Genomic DNA, 16,600 nt, shown 5'->3' on the forward strand with positions numbered 1-16,600 from the left:
TTAACCTTGTGCTGAATATGTGCAGGACCTTGACTGGTTAAGATGTTGTTTAAGCAGTGGTTTAAAACTACTGAGTTTGTTGGAGAGTTTTTTTGTTTGTGTGGGGATACCATTCCAGAGTTTAGCAATGTATTGTGAGTAGAGTGAGTCTCCTGCAACATTATTTGACTTATTTGTGAGTAGTAAGAATTTGTTACTAGACCAAATGTCTCTTACTGGACAGTAGGGCAGTACTATGTTTTTAAGTGCAGGACATTTTTCTGGATGATGAGTGAGTTTGTGTGAGGTAGTTACTTGTGAATATGTTAGGTAGTCATGCAGTTCATGCCAGCTTAATTGCTTTAAACTATGGCAATGGCAAGTCCTATGAGGGAGATTAGTGGCAAATTCAGCTACTTTATTGTAGAAGGAGACTTTCTTTCTTTGAGTATTGTTAAGTTTGCTAGGATAGGAGTGGCGTATAAGAGAGTTGGTAGTAAGAAAGTGGTGGCTAGAATTTTTCTTGCAGTATCTGTAAGGAATCCATTGACCCTATAAAGGGAGCCTAGTTTCTGGTGTGTAGTTTTAATATTGTGCAGTATATGCTGGTCATATTTGAGATTGTTGTGTATTATAATGCCTAGAAATTTACTGTGAGTTACAGTTTCACTGACAGTATTATTTGTTGACTTTGTTTTGAAAGATTGCTTTTGATTTGGGAACATTTTCAGGTAAAAAACATTAACTTAGTTTTCTTGGTGTGAGTAGGAGGTTTTATTCTTTTAACCAGGTTTCTGCAGAGGAAAAAGAGTTCTGGGTAATGTCTTGGAGCTTATTTATTGTTGAGTTTGTAAATATTAATATTGAGTCATCTGCATACTGAACTAAACTAGCATGGTGAAAAGAGGTGTGGAGGGTATTAATAAATACATTAAATAGGAGAGAACTCAGGATAGAGCCCTAAGGGACAACTAAAGTAAGTGGTTGAAAGGATGAATAGGTTTGTTGCCATTTAATGGCTTCTTGGCTTACAGATAAGTAACTGAGGATCCACAACAAGGAGTTTTGTGAAAATTCTAATGAACAGAGTTGAATAAGTAGTTGCTGGTGTGTGATAGTATCAACTGTCTTTGACAAGTCTAAGAACATGGTGAGCACAAGTAGACTGTTGTTTCTATATTGGTTTATAATATTGGTAAAATGTAGCAGAGCAGTAGTGGTGCTGTGCTGGGCCTAAAAGCCATGTTGTGTTTCTGAGAGCAGGTTATTTGAGGTTAGGTATTGCATTAGCTGCACATGGATTCATTTCTCTAATATTTTGGAGAGGGGGGGATTGCTATCGGTTGGTAGTTATTAAACTGAGTAGATGTGCTGCCTTTGTGCAGTGGTATGATGTAGGATTTTTTCCACAGTGATGAGACATGTCTTTCTGCGATGGACCTATAAATTATTATGGACACAGGGAAGGCTATGACTTCTGTGGCCATTTTTATGTAGTCTGATGTTAGTTGGCCTACAGTTATGGAGGTAGTTTTTAGTTTAAAGAACAACTTCATTATGATTGAGGTGGACACGACTAAAATTGTAGAACTTAGGGTGGTTTTGGTTGGACAGGGGTAGAGAGGGGGAAGATGTATTAGTGTCTAAGAGAGATAATACTGATTGTGTAAAGTAAGACTTAAACTGTGTGGGGATAGAGGCTGTTGTACTCTTCAGTTTTGGAGAGGAAGTGGTAGCCTTCCCAGGGTGGAGTAGTTTATTTACTGATGATCAATATTGTTTTGGGTTATGTCTCATACGTCTCTAGTACATAAAACAAGAAGCCTTTTGGGTTTTTGTTCTGATGCTTTAATACATACAAACACATCAGGATGGAGAGCAGCATCATTAAATACGAACAAACTAGTTAACAGACAGAGTTTCCTTACATACACACTTACATCTCAACAGCTAACTACAAAATGGCAGTCAGGCTTGCATGTGATCAGTATTTATTTACTTGTGCAAGACCTTGGATAGCTTCTTAAAGGTATATTCACACATATTGTTTAACATCCTCCTCTTAAAAAGATTGCCCTTTATGCAAAACAATGTTAGAGCTAGGCATGCATTACCATGTACATTGGAAACAAAACACAATGTTCAAGTCCAAGTTGCTTCATACCTGCTGCAAGGTTTAGAGATTTGACCATATCTCATAACATAACAGTTAGGACCAAATTTAGCAACAGGGGTAGTCTGCAGTGCACAACTCATATTTATTTATTTATTTATTTATTTATTACAGTTTGATGATCAGGGAAGTCCACTGGGCCAAGAAGACCCCGTTTTCAGTGAAGGCCCAGGGACAAAAGCTCCATAACAATAGCAAACATGCATAACAAACAGAGTATATTACGTATGCAAATAGTACAATTAACAAGTATGAAGAGAATAACATTATATACAGAGTAATTATAGTGACAGTGGACATGTTTGAGAATGATTGGGTAACATTATATACAGAGTAGCTGAAGTGACAGAGGACATTTCAATCTGTACTCTTTACATGTGTCAGTAATCTTTATAGAAGACATTTACAATGTTTTATAAGATATAAATATAAATATAAGTTAGAGATCCAGTGAAAAATGGGGGTAAGAGAGGCTGTTCAGCAGTTGTAGGTAGAGTAGATGAGTAGTATGTAAAGATCAGATAGTAAGTGCAGGGAAAAGAAAGATGAGTGAGCAGGGGCTCATGTAGAGGAAGAGAAGTGGCAAATCTATTTAGATGACAGGTAGGAGTGTAGGAGAGATTTGAAGTTGATATGGTTTGGAGTGTTTCAAAGGGAGGAGGGGAGTGACTTCCATAATTTGGCAAGGGAGTATGAGAGCAGAACGTGGCCACTGGGCCGGGAGGGTTTGTGGATTTGTAGGAGGTTTTGGTTTTCTGATCGGAGTGAGCAGGTTGGGATATATGGAGTTAAAGTGTTGGAAAGAGGGACAGTTGGATGCTTTGAAGATGAGCTTATGGGCTGTGGTGAGTTTAAGTAGGTTTAGGTAGTTAGGTAGTTCTAGCCATTGTAGAGATTGGAGGGAGGAGCAGTGATGGGAAGAATTCTTGGAGTTGGTGGCAAATTTGCTGATTTTATTGTAGCAGGATTGTAATTTGGATTGTAAGCCAAGTTGAATGTTGGTAAATAGGGGAGCTCTGTGTATGAGAGTGGGGAGGAGGTAGGAGGAGGCTAAGGTCTTTCTAGTGGAGGGAGTAAAGTAGCGATTGTGCCTGTACAGGAGTCCTCATTTTAGGTGGGTTTTTTGTTGGCTGTTTGAATATGGATGTCGAATTTTAGATGCTCATCAATGATGATGCCAAGCAACTTGGTGTGAGATACTATTTCTGTGGGGGTATGGATTCTGGCTTAATATGGTAAAGGAGGTTCATAGGTTCATAGTTTAGGACTAAGCTAACTGCCCCTGCGAGCCATTTTAAGCCTAGCCAATTATCCCCTATGAGATTCAAACCCTGTACCTTGTGTTTGTAAGGCAAACACCTTAACCATTAGGCCACCTTATTGTCAAAGGAGGAGATTCTAGAGGGAGTAAAGATCATTAGTGTAGTTTTGTTTGCATTAAGAGGGAGGTGGTTATTGTGCATCCAAGTTTCTGTTTTAGTAAAGGCTATCTGGGTTTTTAGTAGTAGGTCATCTGCATACTGGATTAGGGTGGTATTGGGGATGGTGTGATGAAAGTTGTTTATGAAAATGTTAAAAAGTAGGGGGCTGAGTACAGAACCTTGGAAAACTCCTGTGGGTGTGTGTAAGAAGGGGGAGGTTGCAGATTTCCATTTTACAGCTTGCTGTCTTTTGGAGAAGAAGCTAGAGAACCAGGATAAGGTAAAGAGAGAGAAGAGTTGAGATAGGAGTATGGGGTGGGAGACAGTATTGAATGCTTTGGCTAGGTCGAAGAACAGGGTAGATATGAGTTTGCCAAAGTCACGGGCATGGTTGATGGATTCGAGAAAGGACAGAAGGGCAGTGATGGTACTGTGGCCAGGACAGAAGCCATGTTTGGTGGGGGTGAGGAGGTTATTGTGTGTTAGATATGACATAACTTGTGTATGAATACACTTTTCAAGGATTTTTGAGAGTGGGGAAGGATGGCAATGAGCCTACAATTGGTGGTGTCAAAGTTTTTGCCTCCCTTGTGGAGTGGGATGATGAAAGCATGTTTCCAAATTGAAGAAACATTGGCTTCTTGGATGGATCTGTTTATTAAAATGAAGATTGGCAGGGCTATGCTGTCAGCAGATAGTCTGAGAAAGAGGCGGGGCAAGTTGTCTGGTGCAGTACAGCAAGGTTTTAGCTGGAGGAGGAGATTTTTACTGTGCTTGTGGGGACAGGGTTGAGCTTGAAGGTGGGGGATAGATGTGTGTTATCAGTAGGGTGGAAGGTGGGTGGGGGGTGGACTTGGAGGGGGGTGTGGGAAGGTGGTGGTTAGTTTAGCTATACACTCCACAAAGAAGGCATTAAATGAAGTGGCTGTGTCTAGGTCGGACAGGTTAGGGTTAGGGCAAGGGTTACCTTCATTACCTGGGTGGAAGAGAGAGGAGATAGTGTTCCAGAACTATTTTGGGTTGGTGGAGTGCTCACATTGGAGCTTGGTGTAATATGATTTGCGGTCCCTAGTTACTATTTTTTTATGGTATTGCACAGTTGTTTGAATTTAAGTAGGGTAATGGGTAGTTTGTTGCTGTGGTATTGTTTCCACTTTTTGACCCTTAGGAGCATGGTTTGTTTGGTTTGTTTTGATAGCCAGGGGGAGATTTTGGATTTGACCCATTTGGTTCTGAGAGGAGCATGGATATTGAGTGGATTTAAAAAGGATTTGTTGAAGTAGTTGATTGTATTGTTTAGGGGCAGGGTTTTTAGGGGGCTCCAGTTGATTAGTTTTAGACAGTCAGAGAAAGCTTGAGGGTTGAATTTAGAGAGATTATGGGTTTGAATGTAGTGATGTTGCTTTTGGAATGGAAAAGGGTGACGGTCAGCAAAGGCTGGTAGGTGGTCGCTGATAGGGTTGTGGAGGATACCTAAAACTGAGATGAGGTTGGGCTGAAATAGTAAAATACAGTCAAGGATTCATTTTTATTTGGCCTGGTTGGAGAGTTGATTATCTGGGTGAATTTAAAGAGGTTGATTGATTGTGAGGGTGACTGAGAGATGATGGCGACCAATTAATGTTTACGTCACCTAGGATATAGGTTTCATTACTGATGTTAGAGGAGAACCAGGATAGGATGTCTTCTAGTATTGGAATGCTGTTATTGTTACTAGGGGGGATATACAGGGCAGCTATGCAAATAGATTTATGGTTGTTGATTTTTAGGTGGGCTATGGTAATTTCAGAGTTTGCAAATGTAGGAAAGGGGTTGGTGGATGGGGTAACTGTATAGGCAGTGGAGTAGACTATAGCTACACCACCTCCTTTCTTATTGGGTCTGTCATTACAGATCATTTGGTAACCGGTGGTAATATTTTGCTTTTATGTATGGTTTAAGCCAAGTTTCTGAGATGGTAACAATGTCATGGTGGTTATCATATATCAGGAACTTCTGGATTCATCATAGGGGCAGGAATGTCCTCTGGAACTTCCTTTGGAATTGGAACACCAGACAATTCACTCTGAGATAAAAAGTCTTTCTCTCAAGACTATCTACTGTGGTATAGGCTTGGACACTGGTCTCAAATGCTTCCAATTCCACTTAAAAGTTGCTCCTTCTGATTCTACAGTGTACAATCTTGGCTCTGGACCAATATTCTTCATGAGACCAATCCAATTATAACCTCCGGATGTTTGCATCCTTATCACTTCTCCCTCTTTTAATGGATAGAGCAGTTTACTGGTCTTATCATAGTAGGACTTCTGGGATAGGTGCTTCTTCAACAGATTGGGTTTTACCAACCTGTTGTTCTTGACACACGGAACCAACAATTGACTACTGATTGGAATGTAGTTCTGGTTTGTCTCGACAAAAGTCTTTGAGCAGGTGAAGCAAGATGTTTATCATGAGGAACATTTCTGAGATTCAAAATATTCAGAAAAGTATCACTATTGCCTTGTTTAGACTTCTCTAGTAACTGTTGTGCACTTTGCACTGCATGTTATGCCAAACCATTTGATCGTGGGTACTTAGGACTAATTGTGACATGAGTAAAGTCCCATTCTTCAGCAAATCTTTTGAACTGTTGGCTTGTAAACTGTGTGCCATTGTCAGAAATAACTTTATGAGGACTCCCAAAGAACAGCAGCATGATGTTTCATCTTAGTAATGACAATACTGTATGCTAGGTTAGGAAGTAGGTCAGTCTTGAACCAATTGGAGTAAGAATCTACTAACACCAAATAATGTTGACCATTCCACTCGAAGATATCAGTGGCTACTATTGACCAAGGTAGTTCTGGAATCTGGTTAAGCTGAAGCAGTTCCTTCTGTTGATGAGGATTTGTACTATTACACACTGAACAAGATGAAAGTTCTCTCTCAATGTCTTGTGACATAGAAGGCCAAAATACTAGTCCTCTTGCCCATCTTTTGGTAGATTTGGTTCCTGGGTAACCAAGATGCAAGATAGTAATGTACTTTGATTGCAAGTATTTGAAACAATTACTTTCAGACCTTTCATTAGGATACCTTTGTCAGACAAACTCTCATCTCTATATGGAAAATAAGGTTGTGCTTCTTGAGGTAAACTAGATTGCTTTGACGGCCATCCTTGATGGATAACGTGGTTAAGCCTTTGTAAAACTGGATCTGTGGCTGTGTGATCTCTCATCTCCTTAAGATGTGTGGAAGAAAAATTTCTCACCACACTTCCATGACTTCATAATCAAGGTTCTCATTCTTGTGCTGTTCTGTGGTGTTTTTTGTGATATGGATAAAGTATCAGCAAGATAAAGAAGTTTGCCTTTCTTGTAGACAAGATTGAAATTCTACTTTTGCAATATCAGCATCATATGCTGCAGTCTGGCTGGAGCTGAATGCATAGGCTTTTCTCAAGAGTGACTAAAGGTTGGCGGTCTGTTTTGATCTGGATAGGTCTACCATAAACATAATCATGGAACTTTGAACATGCAAACACAATTGCCAAAAGCTCTTTCTGAACATGCAAACACAATTGCCAAAAGCTCTTTTTCTGTCTGGGCATATTGCATCTCAGTTTTGGTAAGAGTTCTCGATGCATATGCAACAGGTTGATCCTCTTGTAGAATGACTGCACCAAGTCCAAATTTTGAAGCATCACAACTAAGTGTAACTGGTTTGTGAACACCACAATATCTGAGTGTTGGTGGGCTAGCAGTTCTCTGTTTCGGGACATAAAATGCTCTTTGGTGTTGCTCTAACCAAGACCAGGATAATTCTTTACATGTTAGCTTTCTAAGTGGTGCTGAAAGTTGGCTCAAGTCTGGAATGAACTTGCCTAGGTAGCCGACCATGCCAAGAAAACATTGCAGGGCTTGAACTTTGTCTGGAGCTGGCATCTCAAGAATGGCTATTTGTTTTGAACGGTCTAGTCATAAGTCTGTACTAGTAAATAAATGACCAACACAAGTAACTTTTGTAGCCTGAATTTGCATTTGCGTGAGTTGAGCATAAGATTCACTTGATGTGCCCTTTCTAGAATTTTTCTGATGTTTCTGTCATGTTCTGCTTCATTATGACCTCCAACTAGTATGTCATATACTATAATAGCACAAGATACCCAGAAATAAAATTTGCTCCATTGCACGTTGAAAGACTTTACATACAGAATTTATTCCAAATGGCATTCTCAGAAATCTGTACTTGCCAAACTGAGTACTGAAAGTAGTGAACAATGAGAATTTTTTGTCAAGCTGTATTTGCCAACATGAACTCTTTACATCTAAGACAGAAAAATAGTGGCATTTGGCATCAAGGCTGCAACTTCTTTCACTGTGTGCATTGGATGGTAAGGTCTTTTAAGGGCTTTGTTCAAATCTCATGGATCAATACATATTCTGATGCCATATGATCTTTTCTTATGAGTTACCAGCATGGAAGATACCCATTCAGTTGGAGTTTCCACTGGACAAATCACACCTTGTCTCATCATTTTATCTAACTCAGCTTTGACTCTGTCCTGCATGACTATTGGAACTTTACATGCTGGCCTGATAACTGGACAGACCTCTTGGTATAACTTCATGGATTACACAACTGGAAGTTTGCCTAGTTTGTCTTGGAACAGATCAGCATAGGTAGAAAAAATGTGCTGGGCAAAATTAGAGTAGTGGTCTTTTAAGCTAACATGGTGGACGTCCATATTAAATGAAAGCAGTCCCATTTTCAAACTGTCTCTGAGCCCTAATAATGACTGGATTTGCCTCTTAATCACATAAAAGGTGTATCTTCCAGCAGAGTAACATGAAAGTACTACTGAACCTTCGGTTTGAATTTCTTCACCTCCATAAGTAACAAGCTTCGCACACCTTGTCAAATCAGGCCTTTCACCTTTACACACTTTAGCAAATGTTTCTGCAGACATAATATTGCACTTGGAAACTGTGTCAGCTTTGAGCTCTATGGGTTTGCCATTTATCTGAACAGTACAACATACTTCATTATTTGCCCTTATATCTACTGCTTTGACCATTTCATGAAGCACTGACTCACCATCAACATAAAGAGTAACATTATCCAAACTGATCAACTCATTTCTTAAAATGTTCTCTATTTATAAAATAATGTGGGCTTTTAATTTACAAAATCTTTGGAAGTGATTCCATTTGTTGCATTTGTGGCATTCCTGAGCAAAAGCTAAACACTTTTCCCTTTTATATTCTTGACTTCTACCATAGTTATGACAGTTGGCAATGAAACTGGGTTGGGGCCCATGCTTTGAGTTTGCTGACTCACTCATATGCTTCACTGAGACTGTGCGAAGATTGGAATTTGCTAGAAAGTTCTGGAGTTTACCAGTGAGTGCTGCAGGGGTTACAATTACTGCCATGTGTTTGGGCCTGTTTCTCTTAATAACATGCTGCATACTATCAATACGAGCTTTATCACTGTGCCTTCTAGAGCTATTCTCATTTGTAACATATTTGTGTGCTTTTCTGTAAGCTCGTATATCTGAAAAATCTCAGTGTCTTTATTCAAAGTTAAATGACTGTCACAAAGCAAAATCTTTCTCACAGCATCATCTTTTATGCCACACACAAGTCTGTCTTTTATCAACTCATCCCTTAAGTCACCAAATCTGCATGTTTTAGCTTTATTTCTCAGGTCAGTTATATATGCTGCAAAAGTTTCACCAGGCTTTTGATCCCTTGTGTAAAATAAGTGCCTTTCCATAGTAACATTTGTCTGGGGGGTTACACATTTCTCTAAATTTATGTTTTAATCACTCTGTATCCTCTCTTGACTCAGCCAGTACAACAATCTGATGGGTTCCCCTCTCCAGAATAGGTTACAAGTGCAGACACAAATGAATGTTCCCTTTCTATGGCTTCTGACCCAGCTAAATTAAGCAGAATAAATGCCTTTGCGCTGTTATCTTTATCAGAAAATGTGTCCTGTATGAAAATGTCATACTCTTGCTCAAACACTCTCAGCAAAATTCCTGTTAAACACAAGTGCACTGGGTTTTCAAAATTGATCTGCATGCCCACAAAGTATACACAAACATACTGAAAATATGGCCCTTGTAATTATGTATGAACAAACTGTTCTGTGAGCTTGTAACAACATTCAAATATACAAATAACTCTTCAGAATTATTTACTTTGCAACATATGCCCTGTAATGGCTGCACTTTTGCAAAATATGCCTTGTAATGGCTGTACTTAGCAAAATAGTTTTACTGTAACACTGCACAAACATGAGAACACATTATACACTTTGGATAACTTCTATATCTTTACTTAATATGAAAATAACATATGCTTTGCAAAAATGCAGCTGTTTCCCCTTATTTCATATGTTTTATGCAATACGGACTTTATTTCAAAAATTTTCCATATTAATTTGAATATTTTTATCAATATCACATGTCAGTTTATGCAAATATTATTTAGAGGGTTCTGCATGCCCCATTTCATATTATGCAAAAAGAAATAGTGCTGAGCAAGTTTTAATATCTAAAATTTATTTCTGACTTGTTTTGTGAAGTTTTGCACATTTGGGAGCAATCCAATCCTGTACATTCCATCAGCATCTAAACAAATGCCTTAAGTCATTTTAGCCAAGCTGTTTCTAACCTCATGCCATGTTGGTATGCTTCAACTGACTTCACGTCCTTTTAGTTATATCACTTCTGACACCATGTCCTTTAGACATCCCACTTCTGACACCATGTCACTTGTTCATCTCTAATACATAAAACAAGAAGGCTTGGGTTTCAGTCTGATACTTTAATACAAACAAACACATCAGGATGGATAGCAGTATCATTAAATATGAATGAACTAGTTAACAGACAGATCTTGCATACATACATGCTTACACCTCAACAGCTAACTACAAAATGGCAGTCAGACTTGCACTTGCTCAGTATTTATACACTTATGCAAGCTCTTGGATAGCTTCTTCAAGGTATATACACATATATTGTTCTACAGGTTGTTTTGATGTTTTTCTGGTAGGTTGGTGTGATATGTTTGCTTATCCTGTTTGACATGGAGTTTTGTAAGGTTTCTTAGATGTCTAAATTGCTGGAAGGCATTTTGAGTTATATTTTTAGACCAATTTCTGCAGACTTTTTCCCTTTTTAGCATGAGTTTTTTTGTTTCTTTTGTTAGCCATGGTCTGGGGTTGGACTTTACTCTTTTATTACGTACTGATGCTAGATTATTTAAGACCTATAAGAATATGTTATTAAAGTGTTTTACAGCCATGGCATTGTTTAACTACATTCCGGCTTTATTTTTTTAATGTTTCATTGAAAATATCTTTGCCAAAATGTGTTGAATTTCATATTTGGTTATAGATAATATGTTTATATAAGTTATGGTTATTTCTAATGGCATATGTTGGTATGTGGTCACTTACACCTGAGAGGCAGCCTACTTTTCTCAGTTTGCCTGGTTTGTTTGTAAGGATCCAGTCTAATGTTGAGTGTCTCCCTGAAGTTTTATTGATTCTAATGGGTACGGTTATTAATTGTTTGAGGTTGTTCAGGTTTATTGATTCAGTGGATGTAGTGAATTTATGAGTTACCAGTCTATATTTAAGTCTTCAAGTATTAAAGTTTCATGGTCAGTTTGTTGGGATATCCAGTACAGGATGCTTTCAGCATTAACAATGTAATTCCCTGGTAGTATATAAATTGCTGTTAAAATCAATAATAGGAAGACTATATATTTAGGAGTGTTATTAGAAGTTCAGCATTATTAAATTTGGCTGTTTCTCCCTTTTTTTAATTTCTCCAAATCTTTTGGGTTTCTAATACCATGATGGGAATGAACCCATTCCTAAGCCAAAGTATGAATAAAGTTCATGTAACTAGTATTGTTTCAATCTTTAACATCAGCCCAGTAATGACGCCTTCTGCAATTCTTACAGAATTACATGTATTGGGAACATATCTAAATACGACTGTAGATTATTTTTTATAAGACCAATTGTTCCTACTACTATTGGAACTATCTGGGTATCTTTCTTCCACATTGCTCTTAGTTCTGCCTGCAAATCTTGATATTTTATGACTTTGGGTCTCTCTGTATGCAAGGCACTGTAGTCACTGGGTGTAGTGATTTCAGTGATCATGAGGGTAAGGTGATGGTTAGGGAATTTTTATAGAGGACTGCTATGCTACCTGCCCAGTTGTTTTGTCTGCCATGCCTGAATATGTCATATCCTTGGTGGGAGATTTCATTATCCTTTATTATTTTTTAACAGGGTTTGGTAGCTAGGACTATATCACGAGTATATGTGACAATGTAGGCATGGCTATCATAGATTTTGTTGCACATTCTCCTTAGGTTAATATTTAGTCAGGTACATTTGGGCTCTATTTTTTGTTGAGAGGTATTAGGTGACTGGGTTATTTCAGGTTTGGAAGTGATGGTTTTATGAATTTTGGGACATGGGTTGAGGTGAATTGCTCCACTAATTATTTGAATTGATATTTTATAGATGGTAGAGGGTTATATGTTGGTCTTTGTTTGGTATTTGTTTGTAAATTTGAATACTTAGTTTTAAGGTATTTATAGATCAATAAATCAGATGTAGTTGGTTCATAGAAATAGGGTGCTATGGAGAGAGACAGGCTGGATAGGTGATATTCTTTGTGAGGACTGGTTGATGTCCTTTGTATTTGAAGTAGGTGGATTTGATAATTCATGATGAAAGCTAGTAGAGTTAGGAGGAATAGTAGAATAATCTAAGTTAGGGGCATCTTATTTAACTTAGGTTTTATTTTTGATGTAAATTACAAATAGAAAAAGGAGGGTACTAGGTTGATTGTGGAGATGTACTATGATAGTTATAGGGGCAAATGGTAGACAATTTTGAGTGAGATAGTTGGGTGGTAAACTAAAGTATGTGTTAATATTGGGAGTTATTCTGCTGATTGTTTTTTTTTCTAGAGGGAACCAATGATATTGATTTGTGAGATATGTGGGTGGTCCTATGGTGGTATAGATGTAGAGTACGAGTTGGTGGGTGGTAACTGGGGGTAAGGTAGGGGAGCAAAGTGAGCCTGAACATTAGCAATGGTGAAAGAAGTGGGTTAAAAATGCAAGCTGGCAATGAGACAGAGAAAAACAGCCAGTGTCTGAACTTAAACAGCCACAAATCTGCTGAGATAAATAAGTAGATGAAACTCTTGATTTTGTTGCTCTAGCATACAGCTTTAGTAGGAATCAGTCCAATATCAGGTTATCCTGACTAATGATGGTATATAAAAGTAAATATTGCACTTGCCTGCTTGAACAATTGTGTAATGGTATAGAGGTTTTTATGGGATTTGAACTGCAATGTCCAAAAACTACAGTCCCCCATAGATCACCAAAACAATGAGAAAATGCAAGCCAAAATACAGGATTACAGATAAGAAAAAACAAAATACTGACTCAGAACTGAAAGTGGCTACACAAGTGTCTGTGGCTAAGGAGAAATACATTTAAGGAAGGAAGACATTGGGCTGCTAAAAATGATCCATGAAGCCCAATTGGAAGGAGAGAGTATCAATGGGACTGCTGTGATTTAAGAAAATGGAGCTATTATAGTGGATAAAGTTCTTTTTTTTAGGCCGCTAAAATATTTATAATTTACATAAAAATATATTCCACAGACTGGTGTTCAAACTGCAGACTTTACTGTTACATTCATAACTATTTGTTTGCAGAGACACGTCTATAGAGCAATAAAAACACACTTTTCTACCATAAAGAGGCAGTTGAGTGCATAGAGTCAGTGGTGACATTGCACAAACACTGGCTCAGAGCTGAATGTGACTTAATAACTGTCTTAGGCAGGGAGAAATAAAAAAGGAAGGGAGACCAAGGGTGACTTCCTTGGAGGCATGCAGTTCCACTGGAGAAAGACGGGAAGATATAAATAATGAAAGCAGCAAGTCTAGAAAAAGTGAAGAAAATATAAGAGAAAGAAATAGTTTGAGTAAGAACAGTAAGACAAATCTCAGTGCCTGTTAGGAAGGAAAGAGTAAAAGCTGACCAGCAGGATGTCTGTGGAGGAAGGTTTACAGACTGTATGGTTATTGCATATAAATTAGTCACTGAGCAGGCTAAAATACATACAGAAAAGACTGGCTTCCTAACCCTTACTTAAAGCACAAGGGCAGAGATATTACAAACTTTGTCCAAAATAAAAGGTGGGTGGGTGGGTTGAGTGGGCTCAGACCACATTTTGGATGAGTCTGCTGTGTGTATGCTTTACAGATGTTTCCAGTGAACCTGTTGAAGAAAACATAAGAGATGTATTCAAAGTTCAGTAGAAACCAGATTATTTTACTATGGGAAGAACTATATGTAACATTGTCACCAGTAAATGCACTGAAAATGTAAGTGGTTTCTTGATAAATATATTCATTCATTCATTTCTGAAATATAGTTACTGTGATGGGACCACATGGCTTATTGGGAAGTCAACCACCTTAAATGACACATCCTCAGACGGCAGCAAACATTATTATTTTAACACCCTTACAAATTAAGGACATTTATCTTTCAAACAAGCAGCTTTTTAGCAACAGAACAACAAAGGAACACTGAAAAAATAAGAATAAGGCAGGAAAAACTTTATTAAAATAGCTTTAAACCTCACATACAAGCACTCACTTTAAACCTACTTCAAGTATTTTAACCTACATTCCAACAAACTCTTTTGGCAGGGAAAGGACTTAATAGAGCTGTGAAATCTCCACAGTTTAGATTATCTTTCTAGATTGTGTAACACCAGTTGCAAAGACTCATGCTACTATAATAAGTATTTGGTCCTTATGAAACACAGTGGAACTCAGATGACAAATAATGGGCACCATTACAAAATTGCTGACACAATCAGCTAAAGTACAAACAATGCTTGCTAGTCATACTTAGTAGAAGTTACATTTATAGGTAGAAATTAAGTTCAGCAACAATCTGTGCAAGCACCAGTGTCTGTAAAGCACCAGTTCAAAAAACACAGATCACTTGGTAAAGTAAATATAACATAAAATACAATCACATTATTGAAGCATATCACTTACCCTGCAACTCGCATACACTGTGCTGAAGAGAGAGAGATAGGGAAGCAAGGAATGATGGGACAGTGTGGGGTGAGTGAAGTATAAAGCATAATAGTTGGTGGAGCAGTAGGCATAAAACACAATAGTGGGTGGAGCAGTAGGTATAAAGCACAATAGTGGGTGGAGCAGTTGGTATAAAGCACAATAGTGGGTGGAGCATAGGTATAAAGCACAATAGTGGGTGGAGCAGTAGGTATAAAGCACAATACTAGGTGGAGCAGTATATATAAAGCACAATAGTGGGTGGAACAGTAGAAAGAAAACATGTGGGAATTACTCCAGGAACAAACAATAGGCTCTGCGTGTTTAGCCTAGGCTACCCCCCCCCCACAAAGCTCAGCAAAACAATGAGAAAAAGTAAGCCAAAATGCACAACTGTCTTGTAATAGCATGTCTATGCCTGCTTTTCTGCCATATGTTATCTTTACAAATGCTCCAATGCTTAAAGTACTCCTTTGAATATGAGCAACATTTTTTGCTAAGGGACAGCAACTGTGGTCATTAAAGACACCATTTGAATATTAGGACTCTTGTTCTCATAAATCACTCAATGCACTTTCAGACTTTTTTAGTAAGTCTCTTCTCCCTGACACACCCTAAGTGGGTGTACATCAAAGAGGGGAAAGTGTGAAAACTGATTGTTCCTGTGGTCATAGTAATGGTAAACACCTGCAAGCCATTAACACGCAGCACTTCTCAGTGCCCGTCCTTGCATTGCTAGGGCGTGTGCACATAGCGTGTATAACATGTTGACATTCCCGACAGTTAGTGCAGATTATGGTACTCAGGAATGTTAATGATTTTGCACCTCATTTGCATACTCGCAATGCTCACAGGCCTGACTCTGCTCTGTACTATAAAAAGGTAATTGTGTAGTTAATACTCTTGTATCGTATTGTATGTTGCTATTTCTTACATAATGCTTTTAATTTTACATTAAAAGGTGAATTAAAGTGAACACTGAAAAACATTTTTATAGCTGTTGTTTTTTTTTTCTTTTATCCCTTTCTTTTGACAAACACATGTCTGCATTACTAAAAGTATACTATTGAATGCTACATGACCAATTTTTTAGTTTGTACAGTTATTAAGATGATTGTATTCTAACTATATAGGAAGGTCTGGCACTTTTACTGGTGTTAGCAGAAAAGGAAAAATGTGTTCTCTTTTTGGATTTCTACTTTAATGACCTCCACAGCAGTGGATATAGCAGTTATAATATTTTTTGTTACATTTCTACTGCTACTTTTTAATGATTATTGTTAGTGCAGCAATGTATTGCACAATTAAACAGGTAGTGGAAGGTTGACATAAGGGAGTGGGAGGTTGGTATGGTTAAGGTGTTTACCTTACAAACACAGGGTACAGAGTTTGACCCTCCCTTGGGGTAACTGGCTTGGCTTAAAATAGCCTACAAAGGCAGTTGGCCTAGTACGAAAACTATGTTATCTCCATTACAGAAGTGTTATAGATCTGTGTTATTTGATTCTGAAAAAAAATTTTGTGGGGTCCTAACATGGGTGTAGTCATAGGGAGCAATTAATGTTTAGATTGTCTGTATGCATGTTAGATGCATGCAGTCACACAGAATTAAGCTTGCAGCCATCCTGCCTGTGTATTAAATATGTAATTATGTGTGTCTGTTTCTTATTTAATTTCATACAGGGACATGGCACCCAAGAAGAAATATGTACTAGGCAAGCTACCATTTAGTGAAGCAGAAAATGAGGTCATTATCCAGGCCTTACATCACCATGAAGATTTTCTGTTAGGGAGAGGTAGAGGTGATCAATCTGCCCGAGATATTATATAGCAGCAGGTGGTCAATGACATTAATACTGTGAGAGGGCATGGGAGAATCTACTCCCAGATACA

Source organism: Protopterus annectens, chromosome 1.part1, assembly GCF_019279795.1.
Source record: "Protopterus annectens isolate FY-2018-M chromosome 1.part1, PAN1.0, whole genome shotgun sequence".
NCBI lineage: Eukaryota > Metazoa > Chordata > Ceratodontiformes > Protopteridae > Protopterus > Protopterus annectens.